Below are 16,652 nucleotides of genomic sequence, written 5' to 3'. Positions count from 1 at the left end.
CAGAACAAATTGTCATTGAACATTGAATTCCCAGTGCAGCTTGATTTGACTGAGCAATTTTGCCAGCTTTTTTTTTTTTTTTTCCAAGTGATAATTTATCTGTAACCCAACGAGGAGTTGTGCAGAAACAGAATGTCTACACACAGTCTCACTGGGCCAGCGACTTTGATAACAGGGACAGGTGTCTATAGGATTGGTTAGATGTTTAATAGAGTGTAGCTATTCACTTTTATTTTTTTTAACTATGAATACAATTAGACAGAACGTGTCTTTTCCCTGGCTGAGATTGTATCCTATATCTGGGAGCAAGAAAATGTTCTCTTTTTAAATCACACCTAATTTGGTTCTTGGCGGCAAGTCCATATTTCCACTGAATTTAAGACCAGCCGAGCAGGTGCCACTGTATAGCTGTCATATGTGGTGATTTACACATGACTGAGATTTGGATTAAGAGAATTCCTGCTCTGAATCGGCTAACACTTTGATGAAGAATTCATGGGATGAATTTCTACTGCATTTGATAGCATTAAAATGTGATTCTCGCCTCCCGTGGTTATTAAATATTTTAATGCCCAAATGCGTAATTTGATGCATTTTAACCTTGCAATAGCGCATCTTTTTGGAGAGCAGGGTGAGTCACGTGCACAGGGTTCTGATCTAACTGGCGTCAGCTGCCGATCCTGGCTGGGTTCTGGGCTGCATTGGCCTTTGCAGTCCAGCGGGGTTAGGGAGGTAAGTTGGATTCAACTGTCTCAAAATTTGAAAATATAAAAAAATTAAATTTTTATATATATATATATTATATATATATATATATATATATATATATATATATATATATATATATATATATATATATATATATATATATATATATATATAGTCAATTTAGTTGTCACTGTTTGAATACAGTGTTTAACCAGATTCAAATAGAGGAACAATGGCATTACCAGTGATCCCTAGTAGTTTGCTAGACAGATGGTAAAAGCTTGTCGTGACTTTTTCTGGGGGTAACACTGTGGGGGACTCAAAGGATTGGTTCATTAATTGACAGTCAAATCATTTAGATGTATTCTATAATGTATGAATCTATGCCAGAATAGAGCTGAAGGTTAATGCAGATTCTGGCACATCAAATAACTAACAACTCATCTCCTCTAACTGTTTCCTTGACAAATGTCTGCAAATCTGTTCAGTGCTAATTGAATCAGCTTTTGTGGCTTGTTTTCAATGTGGATCTCTGTCAACTGATGGCTAAACTGAGACTTGAAACCTATTTTTACTGGTCACTTCAGAGGTAAGGCTTGTGAATTGACTTGCTGTGTCACCCAGTCCCTGCACAAATACAACTGTTTATGCAGTATAGTGGCTAGGCGACTGTCCAGCCTGGTAATGTGATAATCTTGTAAAAACAAAATATATAACCTTGTACAACACAATCCCACTTGCTGTATGCTGTATAAGTATATTCCTTCATTGATTAGGGCCATATTATCTCCAAGAACTACTAATTGTATTTTCCTATTAGTTCTTTGAGATCAGAAAACGAAGAGCTCTTCCAAAAAATCATCTGAAATCAAGTGGACCTTTTTGCTGTTGTACTAATCGTTTGACTCTATTCTGACATCAGGCTGGTTGAAACATTGGATTCTTTTAAGTCTAAATTAAAAAAAAAAAAAAAAACTTTTTCAAATGTGTTTTTATATAACTGGTTGTCGCTGGAGTGTGTTGTACACATGAGCTCTCTTGTTTTGTTTTTAACTTTGTACAGGGCTCTGGGATGCCATGGCGTGAAAGAAGGGCGCTATATAAAAATACATTTGGATTATTGTATTGTTTTGCCTACATTTACAGTACATTATTCACAAGTAATTAAGGTTATTTTAACAGCAAGCACTGTCTTTTTTGGCATTTGATTCCATCCTCAGGCTGTGTTTCTCATGATTTACAGAACCTGCGTGGTAACCTTGACGATGCTGAGCATGGGTACACATTGTGAGGGGGCAGCAAGCAAGCTTATTCCTTTCATGGAGAATGGGAACTAGGTAGATACAGGCGTCTCGACTTTCTTGTGTGCAAGTGGTTCAAGGCTATGCCGCAGAAAATAGAATCTGCACTCAACTGTATGATGCATATTGGCCAATGAGAAAGAATTCAGTTGAGGGAAATATCTGCAGGGGTATCTTTGTTACCTGCAGATTATTTTGTTTCAATGCTGTATGACTGCAGTTGCGGTGCGTTGCAAGACGAAATATGTCACTGTGAAGGAAATCCACTCAGCGGTTTGTTTCTGTCTACTGCAGGTACTTTGAAGGCCGTTTTATTAGGTTTTGGCAATTAATGATGCAGTCAGTTTAGAGCCCTTTAAAAAAAACTCAATCTAACTTCTCGGGAGACAGACTCTGTAGAGACTGTGCACAAACACAAAAAAAGAAATAGCGCATCAGCTTTCAGATTATTTATTTATTCAGGGTTGGGATTTATATTTTGGCATTCATTTGTTCTTCCTACTATATATTTGATTGCCTGTAATGATCCAAAAAGTGTTCACATGTCACAGAGATGCCCATATTCAAGCTTGTGTTATATGTTTCTTCCTTTGTCAGCAAAACGCAGTTGAAAACCACAAGTCTCCACCTCTCCTTTTGTGTTTTTCCTAGTAATTTTCTTCATTTGTACTTTTCTGTCGTTCATGGAGATATGCTGCAAATGAAAACATATTTTTGCCAGATCAGAACATAATAACCCCAGGTTTAAGAAGTGGGTAACACTTTACATTGTGTCTGTAATTACTGTGTATAAGTGCATAGTGAATACAGCTGTACTTACAAGGTTATAATGGATAATTATAATGTACTTAATGTGGATATTTTTTGCATGATATATGTAAGTACACAATTGTATCAGAAAAGGGTTAGGGTTAAGTTTAGAGTTAAGGTAAGGGTTATATTGTGCACATCGATTTCCACATTAAGTACATTGTAACTGTTCATAATACCATTATAATTATGTGTAAGTACACATGGATTTACTAAGTAACTACTATGTAAATGCACAGTAATCACAGACACTTCAGTGTGCTTTTTTTTTTTTTTTTTTTTAAGGGTACATTTTATAAACAATCTCTGAGGCAAAACAGTATTTGAGAATAAGTGAGAATAAACTAATACACCCTCATTTAAAACAGTTGAAACAGGGTCCCTAAACTGCAAACAATGTTTATTTAAAAATGAGCTTCCCAAAGTGTACAGAGCAGTCCTCAAAGCGTTATGAATAGAGACCCCTATTTTGAGTGGAGTCCTGCTTGCAGATTTCTGCTGTATCTACAAAGCACAGGGAGGCTAGGCGACCGTCATAGTGGCTCTTGGGTAGAATCTGAACAGGGATTTCAGAATTTTTTTTTTTTTTTAGTTTTGGTGCAATTAGGGCTGACGTTGAAGCCTTGGAATGAAAATCCATTAGGAGACACCAAGGTATGTGTGAGATCTGTTAATATAGCACTGCCCTGGATACAATGATAATTGCTAATTTCAGAGTGGCCTGCATTTGAAATGTCATTTTAAATGGAAATTGAAAATGAAAGCTGTCCGTACTGCCATGGGCTACAGAAGCCAGTAAGTGGTATGTTTTTTTTTTTTTTTTCAGTGCAGTAACTTGTCTTTAAAAATAAAAAATTCTTCTGTTAAAAAAAAAAATATATATATATATATATATATATATATATATATATATATATATATATATATAGTAACATCCCTTTATGCCTACAGTCGAAGCTAAGTTTGAAATAGTATACTATGCAAAATATTTTAAAATAAAGTGACATGGATGAAATACGTTTTTTCCCCATTCTGCATTCCTATACACTGTATAGTATACAGCACAGCATATACAATTTAATATCTCATTACAGTGTGTATGATTACCAAAAAATGCAGGAAGAAGGGAAAGCAATCTCTATTTAATTAGGTTTGCTTTTAATTTGACCTGAATTTAACGTTGGCTTTTCCTGGTATTTGAAAAATGGCACATTAAAAAAGGTTTATAATGATTAACTCTGCCGGAACTTAAGTGTAAAGCACACATACAAAAAAACCCCAAAAAAACCTGTCATCCACCTGACCTTGTAAAAATGTTACTGGCAATACATGCAGATGCCATTTTCACTTTTAATGATCACGTATTAACTTGTGCATTTATGTGTACTGGGGATTTATCATTTTCAAACTTGGTTTTGGATCACCTCAAAATCCTACACATTAATTTCATTTGTTTTAGTTACACACATGAATTATAAACACAAAACAAAAAAAAAAATACAGCAGTTCATGGTAAGTTTTACTTGTTGTTTGTTGTTTTATTTTCTGCAGATATTCCAAGAGCATGCAAAATGTTAATGAAACAGCGGGGTTTAGGTCACAGATGTTGAGAGGAACAATGAGCCACTCGCAATAGCCTGTTTGTAAGCTAATTGGCCCCAAAATGATTCAAGGCTGTGGCTATCGTATGGCCAGTGGCTACTAATTAAGCCTCTGGAGGCTGGAGGTTAATGAAATAGCTTCTAATTAAGAGGTCTAGGAGAGAGCCATGGAGTAATTAGAAGGGTATGATAAGGCAGGATGGCATTCTTATAGAGATAAAGCTAACAGATCTGTAAGGTTGAAATGACTGAGATCTCTTAAGGGCCCCCACAGTATGTCTGCCATACTGACGCGTGGAAGAAAGTTTGTCACATTGCGTTCATTGCAATTCAGAACACCTTCCTCTGCAGACCTGTTTCAACAGCAGGTGGTTTTACTGTGTTTGGGAATGTTCCATAACCTTCATCTGTATGGGCACTGCTTCAGTACGGTTTATATGTGCGCCAAGGCAAAGGGTACAGTACAGTAAGTGGGTCCTGAACACAAGTGGAAGTACATGAGATGGGTTTATTGAGCTGGTTCTTCGTGGCACAGGAGTGCGTATTGCTCAGTGAAGCGGCTCCCTATTAAAAGCACACGCAAGCCTCTCTCTTTGGGTCTCTCCAAACAGTGCTCCTTTAAATACAATTATTGTGCTTAAACTCCCGGGCCTTCTTATTAATTAGAGGCTCGGCAAATCTGTATTAAAAGTGTGACTAGACTAGGCAATACTTTTACGAGGAGTAGGTGTTTGAGTGAAGAATTTGATTTGTCAGGGAATGTGCCGGTCAGAAAATTTGACCCTGTGATGGGCTTCTTTAGCCCTATTCGCTTTATAATGCAATGAAGTGAATGGCTAATGTGTGCGTTGATCTTCCATCATTTAGGTTTTGTAAATATAAGTAACAATGTAATTACATGAGACCTAATTCCCTTAATTTATGTACATCAATTAATTGAACATCCAGTGCTTATTCATGTACTTAATGCTGTGTCAGTCTATATTAACAGTATTAATATGAAGATATTTTGATTTCCCACTGTGTATTTACAGTAACACAGGTTAATAAGCAATTTTAATTTGGATTCAACTGTGTAGGGTTCCCTAGCAAAACAAGCCCTGAATTGCATTACAAGGGGGTATTTCTCATGTAAAATGGTAAGAGACACGTCCACACCTTTATCTCTCCCTTTTTGAATTGTACCCTGTCAGACTGAGCTCTTAATTTGTACCTGTTTTCAAATCTTGATGGAGCTAGAGTGTCGACACTGAAAGGACATCATTCCCCGTTGACAAGTCTCTCCTTATCTCATCCTCATTCTTGTTCAAGTATGTGATAGATGCTTGCATTAACATCTTCTGGCCGTTGATTTAACAGCCTTATTTTCTTTTTTGAGGACGGCTCACTTATGTTATAATGTTATTACAACACAGATTGCTGTCTGCGCTCAGCCATCTGGTCAAAGTGCTGGGGAATCCAAGAGTCAATGTTACATCTTTATTCCTCTTTGTTTCAGCTTGAATTAATGGGCCTCTACAATTGCACAAAGCTATTTTTGAACTGAGAAAGAACGTTGGTAGAGACGAAAGGGGTTCTATATATATATATATATATATATATATATATATATATATATATATATATATATATATATATATATATATATATATATATATTTTATTTTAATGAATGAAAACAGCCTTTCAAAATAAATCTTTCTTTCCACGCATTATGGCTACTATAATCACCTCCAAAAATATGTGACCGGTTTAGATTTAACATTGAGCGTCAACATAACATGAGCGAACATATTTGAACATGCTTTCAAATATATATTTTTTAATCATAGAACAGTTGGCTGCAGAAATGAACTGTCCATTCAGTAAGACTGGACCCTAAATTATGGCAGTTGATTTTTTGTGAGACAATGCCATTGAATTTGTAATCCATTTAATCTAGAACACTGGGTTGAAAATATCTTTCTTTTATGCTGCAGTAAAATATTTTGTCAAGATTGCAATTTTTTTGTTTGTTTGTTTGTTCAACTAAAGTGTGGGCATAATTATTGGAGAGAATGTGGTATTTATTTACAGGGAAATTTATGAGCGACAAGTTCCCCATTTAATTTTGAAATCAATCTGAAACCATTTCGACAGAGGCAGATAATCGCCCTGGATGTTGAATTTTCTCTTGATTTGTTTTAGATTTGCCATCTGGGCTCAGGATGGCAGTCAAATAATCCACCTGATAAAAATAAAGGATGTGAAATTGTTTGAATTAGTATTCCTGCTTCTCTACTGTCCTCTGCAGCTTCCCTAATACCATCCTGTTCTGATTATCCAGCAAAGAGAGAGAGAGAGAGAGCGAGAGAGAGAGAGAGAGAGAGAGAGAGAGAGAGAGAGAGAGAGAGAGAGAGAGAGAGAGATCCTGTCCAACCCAGGACCTGTGATGAATCTTATTCTTAGATTATGTTTTTTTTATTCTCTTATCCAGTCACAGTATTATGTTTACAATTGTCAGTTTCAGGGAAATATATTTTACAGGTTAATTATAACGTTCAGAGAAAAAAACAAGCTATTCTACAATTTGGCATTTACTGTTCTTCAGGTTAGCATTGAAATATTGAAGAACATTTGTTGTATAATAACTAGAGAAAAATATTTTGAACGTGACAACACTATTTGTAATTTAAATAAATACGTTTAATATCTTGAAATACCTATTCTTACACTGTAACATGCTGTGAAATATATATACACACACACACACACACACACACACACACACACACACACACACACACACACACACACACACACACACACACACACACACATTTTTTCATAAAGCTGTTTTTACTTGTTCAGATTAATACAGTATTTCAAAAAGTCAGATAGGTTGTCAGATGTGTCTGATCCAACACCCACATTGATTCCAGGCTTCTAAATGTAACTTGTAAAACTGTGAGTCATTTTAAAATACATACTGTATGATTCACCCAAGGGTTTCTTTGTATCCCCAGTAGTGCAACATGAATTTCTGGGGAGTGTTTTATTAAATTATTATTATTGATTTAGTTAGTTATTTATGTATTTATTTGCATGAGATTTAAATTAAAGAAGACATCTTCTCAAAATAGTTTGTTCTGTTGACCAGTTTACTTTCAATACCTTAAAAGATGTGTAATAATTCTGCTTATGGATGCTTACAGGCCCCATTTCCATTCTAAGTTGTGATTAAATAATTAAGTGTGATTTACTAAGCCTTGCTGCTGTCAATCTTTCTGCTTCATCAGTGCAAACAAAAAGCGCTTGAGAGGTTGAAGGAAAATCACCCTGGTAATGGTGTTATGTTGCTTACAATTGTTACAAATAGTGATGGTCTTGATTAAACCCATTTTAGTATTATCATTTTGAATGTTTATTATTTGGAATTAAACACTAGGAAATGTCAGACAGACACTTATGAATATGGAAAGCCTACTGCCAGTCTGTGGATAATACAATACATGGTACGTGGCCACAGTTATTGAATAGAAAAATACAATTATTATGTGTGGTTTTGTCATTATATCCTTCCTGTGAACCGTGTGAAAGCTGTGCCGATTAAATGAAGGAGCAAAAACCTTGCATTGACTTCACCATTGAATGAAGCTCTTCGTTGTGATTCCTTTCAGGTGTGCGTTTCTTATCCTTTCTATAACTTCAGTTTGTTTCACCATCCTCTTCAATCCCGTGAGGACAGAGCTTCAATCCCACGCACTGGTCGTTAGTTTCCATTGGACCCTTCCTGGCGACTGCATCTGTTTTAGCCTTTACATCTTCTGTTGCTGTGGTTCACTGCTTGCAGGAAGGGATTTATCTCTTACCTCACTCCATTGTGTCTCTGCTGTGCACCACAGTTCACCTCCACTTCCCCAGCCTCCCCACATATCTGCAATGTTCATTTATGGGCAGGGGTGCCTTGAAGGGCGAGGCCAAAGAATTAATGTCGCCTAGTCTAAGATTTATAAATAATCTATTGCGTGAGTTTCCATACTCAACCAACGTTCTTTAAATGGAACTCACAGAAGTTCCAATTGCGACTGTGTCCCTTTACTGTCTCAGAGAATATTGATTGAGCAACAAAGAGTTCTTTTTTTTTTTTTAATTGGTATTATCAACGAGGGGGGGGTTGATGTCTTTCGGGAATTGTTCCTCTAGTTTTTCAAGAAACTTTTTCATTTTCTTTACTGATGAATGCCAGAGAACAACAGCGAAACCATCTACATACTACCATGAATGCAATAGGGTCTATTTAAGCGATCTAAGCACGGGCCAATCTTAAAACCACAAACTCATTCACAGACCTTTCCCACTGCATGTATAGGGATAACAACAGAAGATTAACAGGGTGTCAATGTGTAGAATTTTTCTATTATTTTGATCAGATCCCACCCTCCAACTCAACTGACTCTCTTGGCAATCTGTTGTCATCCTTTTTTTGGGGGGGCTAAATTCCATGATTAGCAACTACTTTTCACTTCCAGTGACAGACTCATTATGCTGAAGGTCAGATTTGGCACAAGGAGTGATGAAGTGGGGCACTGAAGTCCTGCTAACGCAATGCATGCATGTTTAAAAATACATACACATGAAACATTTACCTTACCTGCACCCTGCAGTACAAATAATATTCTCATAATCAGCATACAGTTGCATCAGCAGGCATCAATTCATTTGCCAGCCAACGTGCTTTTAATGTCAGGTCAATATTGCAGTCCAGTGACTACTAAGATAGGCATAAGGAGGGATGCACTTTCTTTAATCAAGAGTAGGAAAATATGATGTGTGAAAAGTGTTCATGATTCTAATTTACAGATCGAGCCCCTCCGAATTGCTGTACTGTAGCTAAGTTGGATGGTGAGTGTGGACAGTTGGGTTATACATATATACGCACACACTTGAAATGATTGTAAAATATGTTTTCAGTGGTCTAATAAACAAGTTCTCTTGCTGTATGCTATGAATCTATTTATAACCAAGCAGGCTATATCACCTAGGACACTAGCCTTTAAGCTCAGTGCATTTCAGTATTGCTGTAAAAAAAAAATAAAACATTTCCTGTATTCAGTCTTTGAGACACGATGCTTATAAAGAGTCAGGTCACAAACACACCAGATAGGAGAGTGATTGGGATGTTCAGGGTTATGATGCATAGATAGCTCCCAGGCTTTAGCAGAAAGAAGCCTGTTACCCAGTATTGTTAAGGCAGATCACAGGGCACACAATGAAAAAAGATTTGACTTGTCACAATGATAGTCTCTTTGGGAGGAATGAGGAAAACAACTTTGTGCTATGAAAAAAAAAAACTACCATCAAAGTTACAAAACTAGAAATGCACAACTCAGAATTGGAACAGTATGAAAATTGCAGTGTTGCCACAGTGTTTAGTTTTACACAAAGACGCAGTATAATAGAGGAGCTCCCTTTGTATGTTTGTGAGGGAGCAGTCTCCATCACTTCTATTTCCAATTGGGACAGATTGTATTGTGGTTTTGGGGCTATTGTTGTCGAAGGGCTGTTTTCTCTGGATTCCGGGTCACCAAATAAAGTCGAGCGTATGGATACACATCTCTGTTCCGTTTATTCGCACACTTCTGTGTTTTCTTGACATTTTCTTCGGTCTGTCAGCGCCAAAGCACAGCCCCTGCTATCTACGGGAGACGGTTCTATAAGAAACTTTGATGCTTTCGTCTGGAAATAATAACTGAGATGTAAAGAGCGTGCCAACCTTTTTTTAATTAAATCACAGGGCAGTGATGCGGGAGAGTGGATTGGCAGGTACACCACAAAGTAGCTTGAGGCAGTTTAGCGAAGAGGGTAATCTTGATCTGTGTATCCTGCATGTGATAGCTAAGTAAAGCACGCCCGCTAGACAATACGAGCGCCTTTCTTTCTTAACTGAGCACAGGCAGGATTCCCACGTGTGGTGGTGAACCAACCCTTCAGTTGCACTCTGTGACCAGCGTTAGACTGAAATCAATCAGTCTTTATTTTATATAGCGCCTTTCATAGTGGACCATCACAAAGAGCTTTAGAAGATGCATCAACAACAAGAAAATCCATAATACTTGAAATACAGAGAAATGCATAATGCATGATATACAGTTAAAAATGTATAATACCAGATATACAGTTAAAAAAATTTCATAATACATTAAATACAGTGGAAAGTGCATAATACGTGATAGTAGCATAATAGCAGCAGTAGCAGCAACACAGCACCTAATATCAGATATCAGGCTTAAAGAGCATGGAAAGCAAGAGAGAACATGAAATGTTAAGCAATTACTTAAAACAACTCACCAAGTTTAACGTTGTGAGTTTAACGTTGTCATGACATTTCATTGTCTTGAGCACAGAGTAAGATGTGTTGTCAATATGTCAGCGGCATCATGTAGGTTTTAATGCATATCGAGATACAGTGACAAACAATATCATGATGTGCATCATTTGTACATTTTATTTGGTAAAGTCAATTCACATTCATTGTGCAGAGCTTGGTTTGAAATGCACTCATCTCAACTTGTATCTGTCTCATCTGTTTCTCTTTCACGTCTCAGAGAAATGCTTCAGAAGATTGTTTCATTTTCATTTGAACCTGATACATGTCTGAAATGTTAGGGGAGGAACAAAAGCAGAAAAGTATTCCTACAAAAACACGTGCTGATTTTCTCAAGCTTTAAGATGCAAGACACAGGGCTGAAAGATATTTGTTCCAAATAGTCATTAGCAGGATTTTTTCAGATAGCAGAAACACACTCAATAGACTTACCAAGCCGGAAATAAACAACTGACATATTTAACTTCGGAGTTTGTGATTCATCTCAAAGTGTTTATTACGCATTTTAGAAATGCACTTTTTTTTTCTTTTTCAAACAAAAAATGTGCTAATGATGATTTGAAAATAGATTGGAGAATTTAGCCGACAGTTTATTATTTTGTGGCTATGAACATATTCCGATATAACCCCTTCGATCCCAGCGTGTTAAATTGTACCTACCTGTCTATCTATTTTACAATGCATTTGTGTTTTTTCTACATCTTGGCAAAGCAACTTCTCTAACCCCACAGAGTTCACATAAACTGTTTTAAAAATGTAATGAAATAACCGTAACCAAAAGGGAATATTTCAGTATACTACAGAGTATACACTCAAAATGTAATAAAGCAGGCCAGATTATAGAATTTGAGTATTTCTGTTTTGTTGTCTTCTGTTTCACCTGTGCAGCGCAAATGTAATTATCTTTCATGGCTTGAGTTTCTGAAACGTGTTTGAAATATATCTCTCCTTTTGTTTCTCCAGTAGTGGTTTAAGGAAGAAACATTGAAGATATATCAGATTCAGATGAGAAGGAAGCAGGATTCTTAAGCACTACATTTACCTCTGAGCGGTGATCAGGTTGCTTAAGTTACTGTAATGAAGACAACAACCTTCATTTCATCTGTACAGCTGGTCCTTGGCAGCACAGAAAACGCCTGACACTCACAAACCTCAAATAACTTTTCTTCACCGTGTATTTTTATAACTTTCTGTGCTACATATTAGAACAAGGGCATCAGATATCGTCTGTGTCTGCCTCCTTTCATAATGGTACGGAATAAATGATCCTGCTTTACAGAGGAATGATTGACGAGCACCTGTCCCTCACCTAGCTGCACAACCACTTTCTCTTCCTCTGCTTCTTGTAGATGTTAATCTACCTAATGTAACGGCTCTGGCTTATCTCTGCTACACTGCTGGTGGGAATAATGCTTTTATTTGTGTATTTCAGTCCCCACGTTGTTGCAGCCGTTCTCTTTCCGTTCCAGTCTTTCAGAGAGATCCCAGAATGGATAGACAGGCTGGTAATGGCACAGTGATTATTAAGTTGTTACATGGCTCTTCATGGCAGGACTGTAATCACACTAGACTGCCATTATTATTTATTTTTTCATATTCCATCTTTATATGTCTTTCTCCTGCAAGCATAGCGAGGTTCAGCAGCAGAGAACTGACTGCAGTCAGCATGCTAACTTGAAATTAGACGTATGATATAAAGAGCTGAACAGTTATTAATTATAGTAAATTGATCCACTGTGTGGTGTAGTGTGCCCCTCCCCTGCCAGCTCGTAGTGTGCAGATTTTCAACTTGTTAAAGAGCTATATAAGCTGATGCAAAAAAACGCAAGTCTATTTAAAATCCCATATATTTAAAACCAAGTTATTGTTATCTTATAAAATAATTGCATTGTTATAAACTGTTGCATCTGTTTGTACATACCTGCTGGAAAGCCAGTATGAACCCACTGTTCCAAATCCCAGCTCTCGATGGCTACCAACACAACAGGAGTTTTGAGCAGGTAACTACTGACATTGGGAACCTTGAGGCTTAGACTTAGCTTCATTTCTCATTGCTTAGAATATACATAGCAACAACATTTTTACTTTGCTTCAAAACTACAGCAATATGTGAACTATAGCAGTTAGCAAAAGCCTTGCAACTATCAAGTTTATTATATAAAAAAATGACAATTTTCATGAAGGCCTTGCATGTTTCCAAGGTGTATTTGCTCATAAATAATGCAGTGTTATGCAGTTCATTTACAGCACTGTTCATTAGCTGTTCTCTGATGTACTCTGCTCTATGCAGCTGTGAGGATGCGTCTCGTTTATTGCTGAGATGAAGTGAATTATCACCTCTGTCTGGAAAGCATTTGCGGACTTGAGAAAGTCTGTCATTCCCGTAATGAATAGGAGGCAGCACCCTGCATTGGAAATCTGTAATTTTTCTCAAAGCTATTGACACAGGGTCACCAGCTATCTAAAATGCATGGGTGCAGCTGCTAGATTTGCCAGTTTGCCCATTTGCGTATCTTGACTGATTGATGCATGGTTGCCTTTAATTCTTTATATAAGTTATAGGCGGTTTCCAATTAAACTTTGCTTGGTCAACACCACAAGATCGAAGCTGTTGGATCCCTGAGGTCTTAAAATCAATTTGCCTCGCAATTTCCCGGAGCTGATTCATGAACCATGTCTCTCAATATTTTGGACAGTGTACCTTTCATGCAGAACATTTCACTGTGTGGTTTCCCTGCCCCACAGATATAGTACATCATATATTAGGTGCTCTGGGGAACTCTATTACTGGAGGTGTGGCCCAGCATGTTGGGCAGGCTGATCTTAGTATTTCAGGGTAACCCATGGTAAAGAAAGTAGTACTCCTTCAGTGGTATTGATGAGAGAGAGAGAGAGAGAGAGAGATCCTCGTGTTGTAGTTTTTGCCATGCCCCCGTAACTGTGTGCAGTACATTGATCTGACATATTTAGATCCTTAAAAGATAACAGTGAGCTTGAATGATTTTGTGCACGATTTTCTTTTTGCATTCTGCTTGTCTAGATTCAATAGAAAGCACTTTAAAACCTCTGTTATTTCAATATGTGTTTAAGCAGTATGGAAATTTGTAATGATAATGACTTGTAGTGACTTTTTACAGTCACTTTACATTCAAGGTGTTTTGCAACAAGATCAGATGTAAAGCCGAAACACAAACAAATAAGAGGTCTTTAAAGTGATTTGCAAAAGTATTGTGGCTTATGGAGTGCGTTCAATTTAAAATATGTGTTCCTACTAGACATAGGGCTTTGAAGATAAATTATCTTTACTTGAAATTCAGGGCAAGAAACAAAGCAGCAGCCCAGTGCATTTGGGTCCCTTTGTCTGGAACGTAGAAGACCACAAGGCAGATTATTCAGTGAAATAAGTTCAATGAATAGCGTGATGTTTCAGAAATATGTAATATAAAAATAAAATTGAAAAACTGGAGGAAATTCCAAACTTTATTAAATAATCGACACCCACTGATTTCTTTTTTGGCATTTGGGCTTATCAGAATCTCTGTTTCCATTAGGTCTCTGGTGTTGCTCAGTGACTGGGAGAAGAGTGAAAATGCTTCATAAAAACAGTTTTTAATTGAGTGAAACAAATCAGGAACCTTCCAGGACATGTCTTTGCCTGGGAGACCGAGACAGTGGAGAGATTCACACATCAACAGTTTTTACAAATCACGATAACCCCACAATTAAAAATAAGTTAAAACTTTGCAAAATACTCAGTGCATTCGCAATCACACATGAAAACATTACTGGTTCAAGTGCTTATGCCTGTAATGGGAGGGTATCAGTATCGGCTGGCTTTCTCAGTGCAGATTGATGGCATCAGGCCAAGGCTCCGTTAGAAAAGCAATCTATATTCCAGTCAGACATCAGCAGCCTTCGGCAAGGAAAGGAGAAGATGAAAACAATCTCCAGTTAGGGATCCAGATTCCACATTTAAATACAGTCGGAACGCCTAACCAGGGACAATTCATTTCATTAACAAAGTGGCTGTGCATTAAAAAGTCCAGCTCATACCTGTGCACCTATCTGAGAAATCTCACGTCGCTGCTTTTCCACAAGAAGACTAACATGCCATATTCAAATGAATTGCAATGCCATGTTAAGCAATTGCTTGCTGTAAATTGAAGTATGCATTAAGAAGCAGATGAGTTTATGTCGAGTAACTGCAACAGGGAAAGCAGATCTGCTGTATAACTGGCTGGATTCCAGCGCTATTCAGACCCAGGGATGCTTATCCATGAGTATCAGTCATGGAAGCAATGTAAGGTCTGATGCAGATGCACCTATTTCACTTAAACCGTAGCAGAGCATAGACATATCGTTACATTAAAGAAAGCGTAGATTGACTTTCCGAGAGGGGCGTCACCCATTAGTTGTCAAACAGTGCTGGACCGGGTCAGGGGAGTGCACGGTTCAGGGCATGCCAGGGGCTGCAGTGTAAAGCAGTTTCAGTCTGGCTGTCCCTTGTGGTGACAAACAAAATGGCATCTACCCGTGGGACTGTCGAAGGTGATGTGATTACCGTTATCTTTAATTTGTGGGTTTTCACACCCCATGCTCCAATTTAGCAGCAACTTCTTTAAACGAAATTCAGTGTTACCAGTTCATATTTTAACATTTAAAGTATGGTCATCAACATTAATTTGTAATTAACAAGCAGCTGTGACTAAATGAACTTGGTTTCCTCCTCTCACACCAATACCATAATACAAGACACTACCAAAACAATCATGATCAGAACTATATGCATCTCCATCATAGATATTATTATTATTAGGAGTATAATGATTAAGACTTTATCTTTAACATGACTGTATATTCTATATATTACACTCCCACTATAATACCACTACACACTTGTTTACTAAACTGCCCCCTACTTATCAGGCTTGCTACAGACAAGCAACCGTTTTATCTGTAAACTGAGGGATTAGTGCCTAAAACTACAGTGTCAACATCTAATGCATTTCACCCTAAAACCCTCTTCCACACCAAAGCAAGACATATGTCCTTCTTTCTGGGCTTGTAAAACAGTGATAAAGGACATGTTTAAATGTCAGACCACATGCTGTGAACCTCACTCCTGGCTGTGATTGACACGTTGGCTTGTTTCAGGGTGACCTTGATGCCGCTGTTGCCAGCAGGATGCAACTGTAAATAAGATGCTTCGACTCAGAGGGCTGTCCTGTATTAATATTTTAAACAGTTTAATAAATAAATGAATACATGCATTATAAATAATGCAAGCTCACCGGCAAAGTTAAGATCGTAAACCCACCAGCTGATTTGAGTTCTCTCTTTTCGTGTCCTGATAAGAGATGACCTAATAAGTAATCAAGCCTGGCAATACTGGGATAGCATATAGTCTGAGCAGCATCTGGTGTTGCTGCGGGTCTGGACTGTCACAGCTACCTTAACAAATCTATTATTCTTATTTCTTTAGAATCACTTTGTTTCAGTCATCAGATCCTGGTGACTTTTTTTTTTCTTAAACTAAGAAAATTATTCACAAAACTGGTGGGTGAAATTAACACGGATAATCGTTCACGTGCAGTATTTCTGCTTTTTTTTAGTGTGGAAATTTCAGGTTGAATTAGTTTTTGCAACATGTTCTGGTACACAAAAGCTAAACTTCAGTTGCGCAATGATCAGAAAAGGAGTGAAAATGCTACATGAAAATAATTCAAAGAAGTGAAATAAAGCATAAGCCTTCCAGGACATAGCTTTGCCTTTGCTGCTGTACAGTACTGTAGACGATCTCTGGGTGAACAAGCCAGAGGCTCTACAGAGCTTTCAAATATGCCTTCTCTGTAAGTATAGCTAGCAC

The 16,652-nt window shown here is 37.4% G+C and overlaps 1 protein-coding gene across 5 annotated transcripts in view; it reads left to right on the top strand.

The window, feature by feature from the left end:
• ntm (neurotrimin) overlaps positions 1–16,652 on the top strand; it is a 188,397-nt gene that overhangs the window by 159,213 nt on the left and 12,532 nt on the right. The window lies entirely within an intron of this gene.

The sequence above is a fragment of the Polyodon spathula genome, chromosome 36 (assembly GCF_017654505.1).
Source record: "Polyodon spathula isolate WHYD16114869_AA chromosome 36, ASM1765450v1, whole genome shotgun sequence".
Lineage (NCBI taxonomy): Eukaryota > Metazoa > Chordata > Actinopteri > Acipenseriformes > Polyodontidae > Polyodon > Polyodon spathula.
Note: the sequence above shows the minus strand (reverse complement) of the source record. Positions and strands in the feature narration are given on the sequence as shown.